The sequence below is a fragment of the Hyperoodon ampullatus genome, assembly GCF_949752795.1.
Source record: "Hyperoodon ampullatus genome assembly, chromosome: 2".
NCBI classification, from domain to species: domain Eukaryota; kingdom Metazoa; phylum Chordata; class Mammalia; order Artiodactyla; family Ziphiidae; genus Hyperoodon; species Hyperoodon ampullatus.
The window spans coordinates 13009621-13023760 of record NC_136915.1 but is presented as its reverse complement, the minus strand read 5'-3'; positions in this window follow the sequence as shown (position 1 = coordinate 13023760).

The window sequence follows — 14140 nt, the reverse complement described above, 5'->3', positions numbered from 1 at the left end:
CACCGGGGAGAGCCTATTTTCCTTCTCTCAGGTGGTTTCTGCAGAGAGTAGGCTCCGGGGCTAGGGATAAGGTGGGGTCATGGGCTGGGGTGAGTCGACCACACTCAGCTCAGGAATGTCCCCTTTTTCTATCTTACTCTCCATATGGGCCACACCGACATGGCCCCAGAGCCCGGCCCATAGACTCATGGGGAGGAGAGTAAATAGGGACCCAAAGAGTGAACCTGGAGAGGTGGGGCTGGGTGGGTCGGGGGTGAGGCCTCAAGGGACCCTAATGTGGACTTGGAGCCCAAGTGGCCACTCAAAATTTTCCCTCCACTGGCCATCGTGGGCTCTCTTGGAGACTGATGGAGAATAATAATAACAAAAACAACAACATATGCTCCTAAATTCCTTTTAAATTTGTTTATGTTTGGTTAAAACGTGCAGCTCGTTCTGGTAAGAAACCTGAATAAGAAACCAATATATGAATAAAGCTTTAAAAGTTCTTTTAAAGTATTTCTCTTTTGTTTCTTGTTTTGTAAGTGATGTTTGGAAGTACATCTGCTTCTGTTGGCTGTCCTCGACTTCAATTTCATACTTCGTTACAAGTTTAAGAATCTATTTTTGCAAACAATTTTCAGAGTGCATTTAACCTTTAAATGCAAGAAACAACAAGGGCACTCACTGATAAAGTGCTCGCCCTGTGCCAGGCACTATGGAGAGTGCTTTCCCAGCCTCAAAAGTCACCTAATTCTCAATACAGCCTGCGTTATGCCCCCACTTTATAGATGAGGCCAGGTGAGGCCCCAAGCAAGAGGTTGCAGACTTGGAATTCTAACAGAGCACCATCCAACCTGGAAGTCCAGGGGGTATCCTTGAGCCTGAGAGGACACACTTTTTCTTCCCTGGATGGCTGGGGGGGGGGGGGGTGTGTGATGCGGGGGGCAAAATTCCCAGGCCTGTTCTTACCCCAGGGTGGCCCAATCCAGACCAGTTATCTGATGGTCAGCATATCCTGGGCTCATCCCCAGAGACAGCTGAGGATGCCTCCTCTGCCTCCCTCCCCTCCCGCCCCAAACCCCACTCCATCCCAGCCCACCCCCACCGGGAAATCAGATCTGCTGGTTTCTCAGAAAATGTCCAAGGCGAACATCCCAGCACTGAGACCAGATGTTCACAGCTGGGCAGCACTCCCCCACCCCCATCCCTCCCCTGCGGTTCCAGCAGGGACTTCAGGCCCCAGGGGAAGGGGCCGGGCTAGGGATTTTCAAAGCCCCGTCAGTCAGCCCCGGGGAAGGAAAGGGAGCATCGGCTTCCCCCTGGTCCCACTGCCCCCCAGGTCACCCTAGTGTGGGGTGCGGGTGAGAGAGCTCCCTGTGGGGCAGCCTCCCCGCCAGCCCAGCCCAGGGGACCCTCGGCAGCCACCCTTCCTCCCCCAGAGGGCAAATCTAAGATCCAGCTGGGTAAGCGGAGAAAGTGGAAACAAAGGGAAGGAAAGTCATTTCCTGTCAAGAGGAAGGAAGGAGGCCGAGATCCAGCCACCCACCCAGCCGGGCTTTTGGCTGCGGCCCAGGGCAGGGCCCGGGCTGGCTGAGCCGGAGGGCCTCCAGGGGTGGGGTAGTCTACCCCACCTCACCCCCGCCGCCACACTGTCGCCTGTCACACTCCTTCTAACCCCCTCCAGAACCCTCTGGAACTACCTTTAAGCTGTAGCCTAGGCTTGGTTGGGAGCTAAACTTTGCTGGAGGTGGGAGTGAGACTGAGCCCCACGCCCCCTGCAGGGGACCTTGCAGCCTGGCACAGGAGGTCCCTCTTCCTTTCCCCCACCCCGGGGAAGCAGAGGAGGCACAAAGGGCTGAGTTCACCCTGGGCCCCCTCCTTCCTGCTGGGCGACCCTGAGCAGGTCACTGAACCTCTCTGGGCCTCAGTTTTTTCATAAAGTGAGAAGAATGAGGTTTTTCTGGAAGGGTGCCTGAGAGGATAAAAGGAGAGGGGGTACTCAAAATCTTGATACTTGGTAGGTGTCAAGAGAAAGCTAACTGGTTAGTCAGCCCCAGAGGGGGAGGAGGAGCCCCTGGGGGGCCTGCGAGGACCAGGACTTAGCCTCCATCATTATGAAGAGCAGGAATCTGGGCGCTGCCCACCCTCTTCCCGGGGTCCTCAGATCCGGGCTGCAGGAGGACGCAGGCCAGGATGCCCCAGGCACACACCTTGGGGATCGCCCAGTCCCACCCCTTCCCAGCCCCCGAGAGGATCTGAGGCCCACACAGGGGCAGCCCTGCGGCCTCTCCTTCCCCTCGCCTGACCCTGGCTGGGTAAAGGGGTCCGGAGCACCCCGGAGCTCCGGAAACCCAGCGCCCTCCAGCCAGCAGCCCGGCGGGGCGGCCGGCCGGGTCACTGTGGGGCGCTGCCGGGGACTTTAATTCGATCCATGTGCGGGACGCTGTCCTCTTTGTGCGGGGGCTTCCGCCCTGCCCATCCCTGCTCTCCGCGTGCCGCTCCCGGGCAGGGATCCCAGCCCTCCCCCCCAGAACTGCCCTCCCTCCACTCGGAGGACAGAGACCGAGGGATTGAGACAGAAGTACAGCGCCCGCGGCCCCTCGTCCCGCGGGCCCCCTCCGGGAGCGACGGGGCTGGGGTCCCGGCTGGGGAGCAGGGTGGACGCAGGCCGAGGGCTGCCCGTGCTGTCACCTGTCTGTCGCCGGGGCGGGGACGGAAGGACAGGACCCCCACCCCACCCCCGCCCCGCTTACCTGGGCCGCCCGCGCCCCCGGCGGCTCCGGCCGGTCACCCGATCGAGCAGAACCGGGAGCGGCGCGGCGCCTCCCGCCCCTCCGCCCTCCCCGCCCCCTCGGCTCCCTCCGCCCCGCCGCCCCGGCCGCCTTACCATAAAAGGTGAAGCTTGGGGGAGGGGGCCGGGATTCCCGCCGGGCGGAAGCGGCCCCTACCTGCCCCCCCACCTGCCCGGCCGCGCCCCGCGCCGCCCCCTCCCCGCTCCCTTTGTTCCCTCGACCACTCGTCCCTTCCCCTCGACCCAGGCCTGGAGGGTGGGAGGCCTCCTCCTTTGTGAACCCAGAGTGGTCCTTCCCCTGCCCCTCCCCCAGTCACCTGGGTTGGTGGCTCCACCAGTTTGGCCTGGGATCTCCCCAGGTCTTAAGAGTCAGGTGGATCTGGATTGAATCATGTGACCCTAGGCAGTCACTCCACCTTCCTGAGCCTCAGTTTCTTCACCTCTGAAATGGGGGTAATGACCTGTCTGGGCCTCTAAGCCCTCTGCAGGCAGGTCCTTAGAGTCTTGGGGGGACAGGCTCCTCCAGGAGGCCTGGTCGACAGGGCCCAGCTGGCAATCAGGTCACCCGGTTTGCCACCCTGGGCCCTGTATCTGACCCCCTCCCGCCTCCTGCACCCCCATCCCCCAAACGTGGAATGGGGAGGGAGAAGCCGAGGCTGGGCTCTGGGGCAGGAGATGGAGCCTGGATGGGCCGCCTGAGTCCCTGGAGGCCCAGGGAACATTGCTGGGAAAAGGAATCTGGGTCTGATTCAGAGGCAAACAGATTGTTCTTTTGATTAAAGCCACAGTGGCTGAGGCCAGAGGAGCGCGGGACCCGGCGCCATCTGTGGGGCGGCCAGGCAGGGTCCGGCTCCCCTCTGCGGGCCCAAAGCTGCAGTCGTGCTGGCGGGGAGGGCTCCGGGGGTGCTCTTGTGGGGCCCACACTCGTGGGGGTTGGGGGGGGAGCTGGACACCGTGTCCCGCGCTCCTCCTTCTCATCCTGCCTCCTTAAATCCCTCACCTACGTCTTGTCACCGCTCCCGTCCCCCTTGTCATCCCTTTTATCGTTCGATCCTCTCAGCCACTCTACAATAACAACAGAAATAACAGTAGCTGCCGTTTATAGGGGCTTTCTATCTGATGCTCGGCCTACACACCTTTCCATTTAATCCCCGGGAGAGCCCTATGGGAAAGGGCTGATTATCCCTGCTTCACAGACAAGAAACTGAGGCCCAGAGAGGCTCAAGGTCACACAAGAGGCAAGTGGAAGAGCTGGATTCAAACCCAGACCAGCAGGTGCCCCGGGGCACACACATTGCCCTGCGGTCCCAGGGGCTGGTACAACTGCCACCCTTCAAGATGGGAAGAGAACTGACTCCCTCGCTTTTTGGCAGAGGGAGGTTCACACTCAAGGCTGCCTGAGCCCCTGCTCAGGCTCATTCTCCAGCTTGGTAAGGTCACTTCCCTTTGCAGCACTGCTCAGAGCAAGATCCCTATGCCTTCCCCCAGGAGGAAGGAGGGAACCACTGGACGTCAGCCACAGGAAGGACCCTAAGGAGGAAGTGCAATCCAGGGGTTGTCAGACACTTTCAGCCACAGAACCCCCTTTTTAAGTGCTTTGTGACCCAGAAGCTTATTTAAAACAAATAAAAATGGAGCTGCCCTCCCTCTCCTCCATGATACACCCCTGAGCCACCTACCGCAGCTCCAGGTGGGACAATGAGGCACCGAAGGGTTGATCTGGAGCCTTGTCTAAGATCACAGCGATTCCACCTAGGAGCCAGGCCTCCCCACACCTGCTCTGGGCTAAGACTGGCTTCGGAAGGGGGAAGGTCCAAGGGGTATGTGAGGTCCAGCTGTCACCACTTACCGGCTGTCCAACACCCCTGGTCACTTGTCCCACCTCTGCCGCTGCTCCAGGGTGGAGAGGAGCGTCCTGGACAAGGGACTCCCGCACCAGCCCTGGTGTCGGTGTCACCTTAGCAGGTGCCCGGCTTCCTGCAATGGAAACCCAGGAAGTGCACTGGATGAGAACACACGCCCTTTGTCTGCCAGCTCAGAGGCCCTGCTCCCCCCATCCTGTCCTGCCAGGCTCGAGCAGCTTTCTGCCAAGCCCCTGAGCCAGGGGGCTCAATCTTCTATTAGGGTCGCGGCAGCTGGGACCCTGGGTGGCAGGGAAGGGGTGGGAGACAGGGGCAAGATCCAGGGCAGTGGGGATATTTGCTGCTGTCCAGTGTGCTGGGGAACATGGCACCTACTGCCCACAGAGCAGTCGGGCACCTACTGTGTCCTCGGCTGGCTTGCGGGATCTTAGTTCCCCGACCAGGGATTGAACCCCAGGCCCTGGCAGTCAGTGAAAGTGCTGAGTCCTAACCACTGGACCGCCAGGGAACTCCCAAGAAAAATGAATATAATTACCAGCGGTGATGTGTGCTATAAAGGAACGGGCAAGGGGCTGAGACAGAATAAGGGGTGTGGGTGGGGCTCGGGCAGGCCTCTCTGGGAGGAGATAGGAGGAACCAGCCACAAGAGGAATGGGGGAGGGCTTTCCAGGGGGAGGAAGGCAGTAGGGAAAACATGGGCTTTGGGGTCAGACTTAGGCTTAACTGCTAGCACCCTGGTGCTGCCTGTGACCTTGGACAAGTTCCTTCCCTCTCGGAGGCTCTGTTTCCTCACCTGTAACATGGGGCAGCTGGACTGATTGCCCTCGAATGAAGACATGAAAGCTCCCCTTTGCAGAGCTGCTGGGGACAGAGGCAGGGAAAGGGCGCACCAGGGCCTGGTCCAGAGTTGGTGCCCCACCAGTGGTGGCGCTGGCTGTTCCCACATCACTCTCACCTGGTTTCTAGAGCTCTCTGCTCACAGGGTCCCTTTGCTCTGCAGCTAGATCCAAGAAGAGTGACAAGCCTGGGGAGAGTGGCATGGAGGTGTCCTCCCCTCTGTGATTTTTCCTCTGAGGCTCCCTGAGCTGCAGCCCCCAGGGAGCCGGTGACCCCAAGGTGGGGAAGCATCCATTGGTCCAATTGCCTTTCCCCTGGACAGGCTCCGCCTGGGCCAGGTCAGAGCAGAACTGTCAGTCCTAGCCTAGGGGTGCCCACGTGTGGAGCTGAAATTATACACCCGGGTTGGGGTCTACTGCTTGGCAAACAGCCTCAGAACCCCCCCTGGGCCTCCCTGTCCCGGTTCTGCTCCTACCCCTCCCCCCATCGTCCACTCTGCCTGCTTGAAGTCAGGTCAGTTCAACACTTGTTTCCTGAGCACCTACTGTGCTAGGGGCTGGGCAGGGGTGCAGCAGTGCAGGGAAGTGGGGGCTCCCACAAGCTGTAGCAGGGGCAGGTTGCAGGCAGAGGGGGGCAAGCACAGATATGAGTAACATCAGCGCCTGTGAGTGACCGCAGCTCTGTCACATGCCAGCCTGTTACCTTGGGCAAGTCACTTCTCTCTGAGCCTCTGTTTCCTCTTGTGAACCTGGGATAGCAGAACCTCCCTGTGGCTTTGTGAGGATTTGTTGGGATGAATTTTCCTGGTGCTTAGTAGGTGTTCAGGTGAGTTGCTTTCCTCTTCCCATCATATAGAGGACAGAGGTTTGGGGATGTTATAGTGAGATGGACAAAAGTGCTGAAGGGAAGGAAGACTTGGCTCTGCTGGAGAATCCAAGGCACTTCACAGTTCCTGTCAGTTAGCGTCACTTTCTCGGATTCTGGTAGCAGCACCCAATTTCTCTTTGGGAAACTCACTCCCACTCTCAATGCCTGGCTGGAACTATGTAGAAAGAGGCAGTATTTTTCCAGGGTGACAGGAATGCAAGCTTGGCACCATTTATGCCAACACTTGGACCAACACAGAGGACAGCAGGGCAAAGATGATAGAGAAGGAGACCCAAATCTATAATGGGCTTCCCTGGTGGTGCAGTGGTTAAGAATCCGCCTGCCAGTGCAGGGGACACGGACTCGAGCCCTGGTTCGGGAAGATCCCACGTGCTGCGGAGCAGCTAAGCCTGTGCGCCACAACAACTGAGCCTGCGCTGTACAGCCCGCGAGCCACAACTACTGAGCCCGCAAGCCACAACTACTGAAGCCCGCGCGCCTAGAGCCCGTGCTCTGCAACGAGAGAAGCCACTGCAATGAGACGCCCGTGCACCGCAACGAAGAGTAGCCTCCGCTCGCCGCAACTAGAGAAAGCCTGCGTACAGCAATGAAGACCCAATGCAGCCAAAAATAAATAAATAAATAAATAAAATTTATTTATTTATTTGCGGTATGCGGGCCTCTCACTGTTGTTGCCTCTCCCGTTGAGGAGCACAGGCTCTGGACGCACAGGCTTAGCGGCCATGGCTCATGGGCCTAGCCGCTCCGCGGCATGTGGGATCTTTCCGGACCGGGGCACGAACCCGTGTCCCCTGCATCAGCAGGCGGACTCTCAACCACTGCGCCACCAGGGAAGCCCAATAAATTTATGTTTTTAAAAAAAGGAGAGATAACTGATTACATCACTTAGGCTGCTGGATCCAGCCATGCTTGAAGTCCTACCTCTGGATCTCTGGAGCCAAGGCATTCTCTTTTTTCTTCATTTTTCTTCAACCAGTTAAAACTATTTCTGTTGCTTAAAGCAAAGTCATGAGGAATATTGGTGAGACTCCATGGGTCTGGATCATCTCTTCCTCCAAACTCTGCACCACTGTCACCACTTTTGAGAAGCCTGCCCTGATTCCTCCAGGTGTCAGGACTCATGTAAATCCTATGGATTCATTTCAAGGCTGCTGGGTTGAACCAATATGCTTTACCCACCAAACTGGGAGCAGGGCTGTGTCTTATTATTCTCCATGTCTCCAGCACCCAGCACAGTGCTTGGCACATAGTAGGGTCTCAGTAATTCTGATGAAATGCAGGAGTAAGAGTAGGGGGTCTTAAGTAGCTGCATGTGCAAATCACATGAGAAGTAGTAAAGGGTAGTGAGCCGTTAAGAAGCCTGGGTTTTGGAGTCAGACCCACTTGAATTTGGATGTTGGCTCCCCCACTTATTAGCTCTGTGACCTTGAGCAAGTCACTTAATTTCTCTGAACCTTGCGTGTTCTCCGGGAAGATAGAGAAAAGAACAATCAACTCCTTAAAAGGTCGTCCTGAAGGCTGGGGGAAAATAAGGCAAGAAAAATACGGAGCTCAGGCTCATAATTCCTCATGCAGCTCTTTGCAAATAAAATGCAAACGTGCTTCTTCTTCCTCTACCTGGGGAGCGGTCTGGTGGACAAAACGGGGAGGCGGGAGACCTCTTCATTCTCTTCCTTCGCTGAGATCCATTCCTGCTTCTGCCGCCTGAGCCAGTGCCTCCTTCCCAGTCCCTCTTACTCAGCTGTGTTCATTGACCCTTCATATCAGAAGGGCTTGGCCGAGACTGAGTTGCAGTCCTTTGTGGGGAGGGGGCGATGCGGAGGGCACTAGAGGCCACAGTCAGGCTCCGGTCTAAGTGCCCTACCTCCATCAACCTGTTCAGTCCTCTCAACAAGTGGGGAAACTGAGGCACAGAGAGAGTAACTTGCTCAGGGTCATCTCCGTTAGGAAGCTTCTTTCAAGCCCATGTAGTCTAGCTCCAAGCCCTTTTACTAAACAGGCCAAGCGTGTAGGGAACTGTTCAAAAACCAAGTAGGGAGTAACCAAGCCACAGTTATAGCCACATGGAGTTCCCCACTCTCAGGCCCCAAGCCCGTGTCCACTTGGGCCAGGCAGGGCCCAGCCTCTAGACCTGGCCGTGACAACAACATCTGGCTCTTAATCCCCTCCCGGTCCAGTGTCCTGAGCTGGCTCTGGCCGGACCCCCTGGTTCCCATGGGCCCCCCTCAACTAAGCACACCCGCACAGGCTTCACGGTGAGGGGCGGGACGTGTGGGGTGGCCACGGGGGGGGCGTGAGTCTCAGTGGGCTGGAAAGGCCCTTCCTTGACCCAGGCCTTGAAGGTCAGAGCCCCTTCTGTGGACAGAGGAAAGGAAGTCCTGGCATCACTCACTTGGGAGGGTTCCTGGGCCTGCCCCAAGCCCTCGGCTGCTTGCCAGGGGCAGGGCCCCGTTCCCCCACCGACCCCAGGCCCCTCCTTGAGCTCCCGTTTCACTGCGAGCCTCCACCCCTGGCAGCATCTATCCAACACCTCACTGTTCTCTGGCAGTGAGGACCCCCATCCCTGAGACGCCTCCTTGATGAAGTGTAATGTGGCCTAGACCCTGCCAGGGCCCCTCGCCGGCCTCCTCACTTCTCTCTTCTGCAGAGGTGGGCTTACTGTGAAGTTAATGAAACTTATGCTCAGGCCTCTCACTTGCACGGCCCCTGTGAGGACTGGGGGTCTCTGGAAGTAATGAAGTGTTCTAGGAGGGAGGAGCAGCCAGGTTACACTCAGGAAACATTTCTCTCTAAGTGTTCCTGGCAAACTGCCCACAGAGATGTCAGAGGAAGGACCCAAATCTCCAAGGTTCCAGCAGCTCGTCCTGCTTTTCTTTCTCATTCTCAATCAATATTCACTTTCATATGAATTTTGTATTTTTTTCTCTAAAGGGGACCCTTTCTTTTTTCTTTTTGGCCGCACCATGCGGCATGCGGGACCTTAGTTCCCTGACCAGTGATCAAACCTGCGCCCCCTGCCTTGGAAGTGCGGAGTCCTAACCATTGGAACGCCAGGGAAGTCCCTAAAGGAGACCCTTAAAATTGGATGCGCCCTGCTCTTCCTCCTTGCAATCCACTCTCCAAGCCGGCCAGGCCATCTCGCTAAAGCAGCACGTGGGCATCACAGGCCCCGATACCCCTTCTGTGGCTCCCACCACTCTTGGGGAAAATGCGAAACCCCTCCCCTGTCCTGGCGATCTGGCCCCAGCCCACTTCCGGGAGTGACAGCATCTCCCGCCACTGTGCCCGTTGTCTCCTCGGCTCCAGCCACACTGACCCGACCCCTCCTCCATCCCTCAGCCCACGCAGGAGCCTTGAGACCTGCCTGGGCTTCACCACCACCCCATGTCCTGGGAACTCCCCCTCAACCCTCAGGATTGGTTTCTGCAGCTCTTTCTCAGAGAGGTCTCTCTGAACTCCAGACCACATCACACACCTCACAACACCTGGACCCTCCACTGATGCTGACCACACCTGCTTGGGGTAGCCCTGCTCTGTCCCTGGAGGCCCTCATCTCATTCACCCAGTTGCTCAGGTCCCAAAGCAAAGAGTTCCCAGGATTCCTCTCTTTCCCTCAAGCCCACATCTAACTGACCAGGAAATTTTATCAATCTCTCAAAACATGTTCAGGGGGCTTCCCTGGTGGCGCAGTGGTTGGAAGTCCGCCTGCCGATACAGGGGACACGGGTTCGTGCCCCGGTCCGGGAAGATCCCACATGCCGCGGAGCGGCTGGGCCCGTGAGCCATGGCCGCTGAGCCTGCGTGTCCGGAGCCTGTGCTCCGCAACGGGAGAGGCCACAACAGTGAGAGGCCCGCATACCGAAAAAAAAAAAAAAAAAAAAAAACATGTTCAGAATCCAACCACCCTGGCCACCTCCACGGCCACCACCCTGGTACACGCCCCTGTGCTCTCATCTGGGTTGTTTCAAATGCTTTCAAACTGGTTTACTGTTTCTACACTGTCTCTTCTAAAAACAGCAAGGAGAGGAATCCTTTAAAAACGTAAAAGTCAGGGCTTCCCTGGTGGCGCAGTGGTTGAGAGTCCGCCTGCCGATGCAGGGGACACGGGTTCGTGCCCCGGTCCGGGAAGATCCCACATGCCGCGGAGCGGCTGGGCCCGTGAGCCATGGCCGCTGAGCCTGCGTGTCCGGAGCCTGTGCTCCGCAACGGGAGAGGCCACAACAGTGAGAGGCCCGCGTACCGCAAAAATAAATAAATAAATAAATAAAAATAAATAAAATAAAAACGTAAAAGTCAGATTATGTCACCTCCATGTGCAAACCCTCCACTAGCTGCCCATCACAGGGGAATAAATTCCTAATGCTGGCTGTGGCCCTGAGCGATCTGGCCCCTGTCCACCTCTGGGACCTCATTCCTGCCACTCCATCCTCTTTGTGATGCTCCAGCCATGCTAAATTTCCTGCTGTCTCTGGATTCTCCCAGCTTGTTCCCACCTCAGGGCCTTTACCTGTGCCGTTCTCTCAGCCTGGGGTGTTCTTCCCTCAGCTTTCCGCTTGGCCTGCTCCTGCAGTCCATTCAGGTCTCCTCAAAGAAGCCTTCTGTGGAAGGCAGCTTCTAAAACGGCCCCCTGAGGACCCCCACCCTCTGCCATGCCCTTGTGTAATCCCTTTCTCTAAAGGGTGGGCTAGACCCAGCGACTTGACCAATAGAATACAGCAAAAGAGTGGGATGTCGCTTTTAACACGGGGTTACAAAGACGGTGACTTCTGTCCTGCTCATCTTCTGTCTGTCTCCCTGACTTGCATCACAGAGGGAAGCTGGCTGCCATGTCGTGGGCTGCCCTATGGAGAGACCCACGTGGCAAGGAACTGAGGGAGACCCTGGCCAATAGCCAGAGAGGAACTGAGCCCCTCCGTCCACTAGCCCATTATAGACTGAATCCTGCCAACAGCAATGTGAGTGAGACTGTAAGTGGATCCTGCTCCAGTCGAGCCTTAGGATGACATCACAGCCTTGGGTGACACCTTGACTGTGGCCTGCGAGACTCTGAGCCAGAAGACCCAGCCAAGCTGCACCTGGATTCCCAACCCCCAGAAAAAGTGAGACAATAAGTGTCTGTTGTTTTACACTGCTGTTTCAGGGTCATTTGCTACATAGCTATAGATAACAAATACACCCTCCTTCACCCCTGTCACTCTATCCCCATACCCAACTTTTTTTTTTTTCCCCCCGGCACCAGTTGCTACTTGTGCATCTTGCTCATCCTCAGTATTTGCCCCAGAGCCTCGCCCCATGCAGATGTTCAGTAATAGGGGAGGGAATGCAGGACATCAAGAGGGACAATGCCATAGCTCAGAACACCCACAGGTGCAGGGGCTCAGGAGGGAGGAGGAAGGCTCACCCCAATCCCAGGTTCTCCAGAGGTACATTCCCTCTTAGCAGGGACTGGGGCTCGGGTTTCCCACCTCTTCAGAAGGATGCTGTTTTGGGCCCAGGATTTGGGATCTCATGGTCTGTGGCAGAACAAGTTCAGCTTCATGTCCCTGTTGCAGACCATACCTTTTCGATTTCCTCTACCCTCTGGACTTCAGGCCTAGTTCTCTGTTTGGTAGGGCTCACTAGAGTGATCTAATTTTTATACCCTTCTCAGATTTTTCACAAAAATAATTTAATAGATAAGAAAAGAATACTATTCCAGCCCACGTGGCCCAATTTTTGTTTGGAAAACAGTCCCTGTGCCCATAAAAAAGGAAAGGACTGCCAAGTCCAATCTCCTCCCAGCCCTGGCTGCACCGGGTCCCGGGCTGTGGGGAGGCGGCTGGGAGGCCAGGGAACCTTCCAGCAAAAACATCAGGCCCGAGTTGGAACCCGGTGTCCAGTCTGGCTTTGGCAAGGGGCTGGCCTTGTGCTCACCTAACTGAGCCATTTCCTCCTAGACTGGGGCAAGTTTCCTGCCCAGAGGGAACCAAGCACACTCCCAGGCAGAGGGGGGGTGGGGTTCTGTATTGGGGGAGGGGCATCCACAGGCACTGCCCCCACCTCAGTTACTCTGCAGCTGAAAGGCCCCTCCTGGGGGTGGGATGGAGAGCAGGGGATCAGAAGTTGGGCTCAACTGTCTGTTGGTGGCCATTCCTGGAGGAATGAGCTGAAACCGCCCTGTCCGGCCTTGGGGCCAGCCTGTCCCTGTTTCTCAGGTGCACCCAGGGTGGGGAGTGGAATCTTAGGCCAGACTCTGTCTGCTCCAAAGCAGTAGACTTTGGGTGACCACGGTGGGCTTTGCTGAGAAGTGGGACCCATTAGAGCCTGGAATCCTCGAAGAGCCTTCTCCAGGTCCCACCTCCTCCCTGGTGCCTCCCCTGCCTCTCCCAGACAACCTGACCCTCTCAACCCCTTTGGAAGCCCCCTGGCTGGCAGCTTCCTTTGCTCTATGGGGTCCCTCCTGGGAAAGGGCCTCTGAGTTGGGGCCCTCAATCCCCATGGACACAAACTGCCTTGTGGGCTGGGTGCCTGGGCCAGGAGAACATGGGTGTGGGTAGAGCCTCAGGCTAACCTGGACAAAAGGTGGTGGGAACAACATTCCAGAACCTACCAGGAATGGACCTGCCATATTTTTTATGCCCATCTCTGTTAGTTTCCCTGGCCCCAATTCTTCAACAAGAAGTGGGTAGCAGCGGGCTTCCCTGGTGGTGCAGTGGTTGAGAGTCCGCCTGCCGATGCAGGGGACACGGGTTCGTGCCCCGGTCCGGGAAAATCCCACATGCCGTGGAGCGGCTGGGCCCGTGAGCCATGGCCGCTGAGCCTGCGCGTCCGGAGCCTGTGCTCCGCAACGGGAGAGGCCACAACAGTGAGAGGCCTGCGTACCGCAAAAAAAAAAAAAAAAAAAAAAAGAAGTGGGTAGCAGGGAACATGCACAGCACTTGAACTCTGCAGGTCAGGCTACCTGATTCAAATCCTGCCTTGCCACTAACTAGCTGTGTGTCCTTGAGCAAGTTACTTAGTCTCTCTGAGCCTCAGTTTCTGAATCTAAAAAGGGATTAAGAGTACCTACCTCTTGGGGCTGATGTTAAAATGAAATGAGATAATAAAAGTGCTCAGCGCACTGCCCAACACATGGTAGTTGTTCTTCTGACAGGCTCAGAGAGGGGCAGTGGCCTACCCAAGGCCACACAGCAGGTAAGCAGAGGAGCTGGTACCCAACCTTTTTCCACATACTCCGTGGCCTTCATGAGCTGGGCCCTGCTGGGGATACAAGGCTGAACAGGGCTGAGACGGGAAGGATCCTCGTGTCAGGGTCAGAGGCTGGGGACCAAGGGCACCAACAGAGGCCTAGGCATCGTACTCCCTCCAGTTGTTTCTTAGTCTAGGATAGGACAGGATGCGGGCATCATCCACCCAAGAAGCAGGTGAGTCCCAGACCATGTGCCCATCCACGCCACTGCATCCCTGTCATGTCCTCAGCCACATCAATATTAAATTCCTGAACCCCAGGGACCCAGCTGGCCCATATCCCAGGAGCCTGCCTCAGTCGGAGAGCTCTGTGGCCTTAGAAAAGCCTCTTCACCTCTCTGTGTGTTCATGATTCTGAGACAAATCTGAGAGAATCACCTTTACTGTTTGTGGAAAGGGCAAGGGAGGCTGGTAAAGGCGGAAGCCATTCTGCGGATACAATCTCTCCCCACCCCCCAACGCTCCGGGAAGGCAGGGCTGAGGGGCTGTATCCATTGCCCACCCTGAGAAAAAGAGGGTTAACCCAGCAGCCTCCATGCGTCCCTACCCTCTG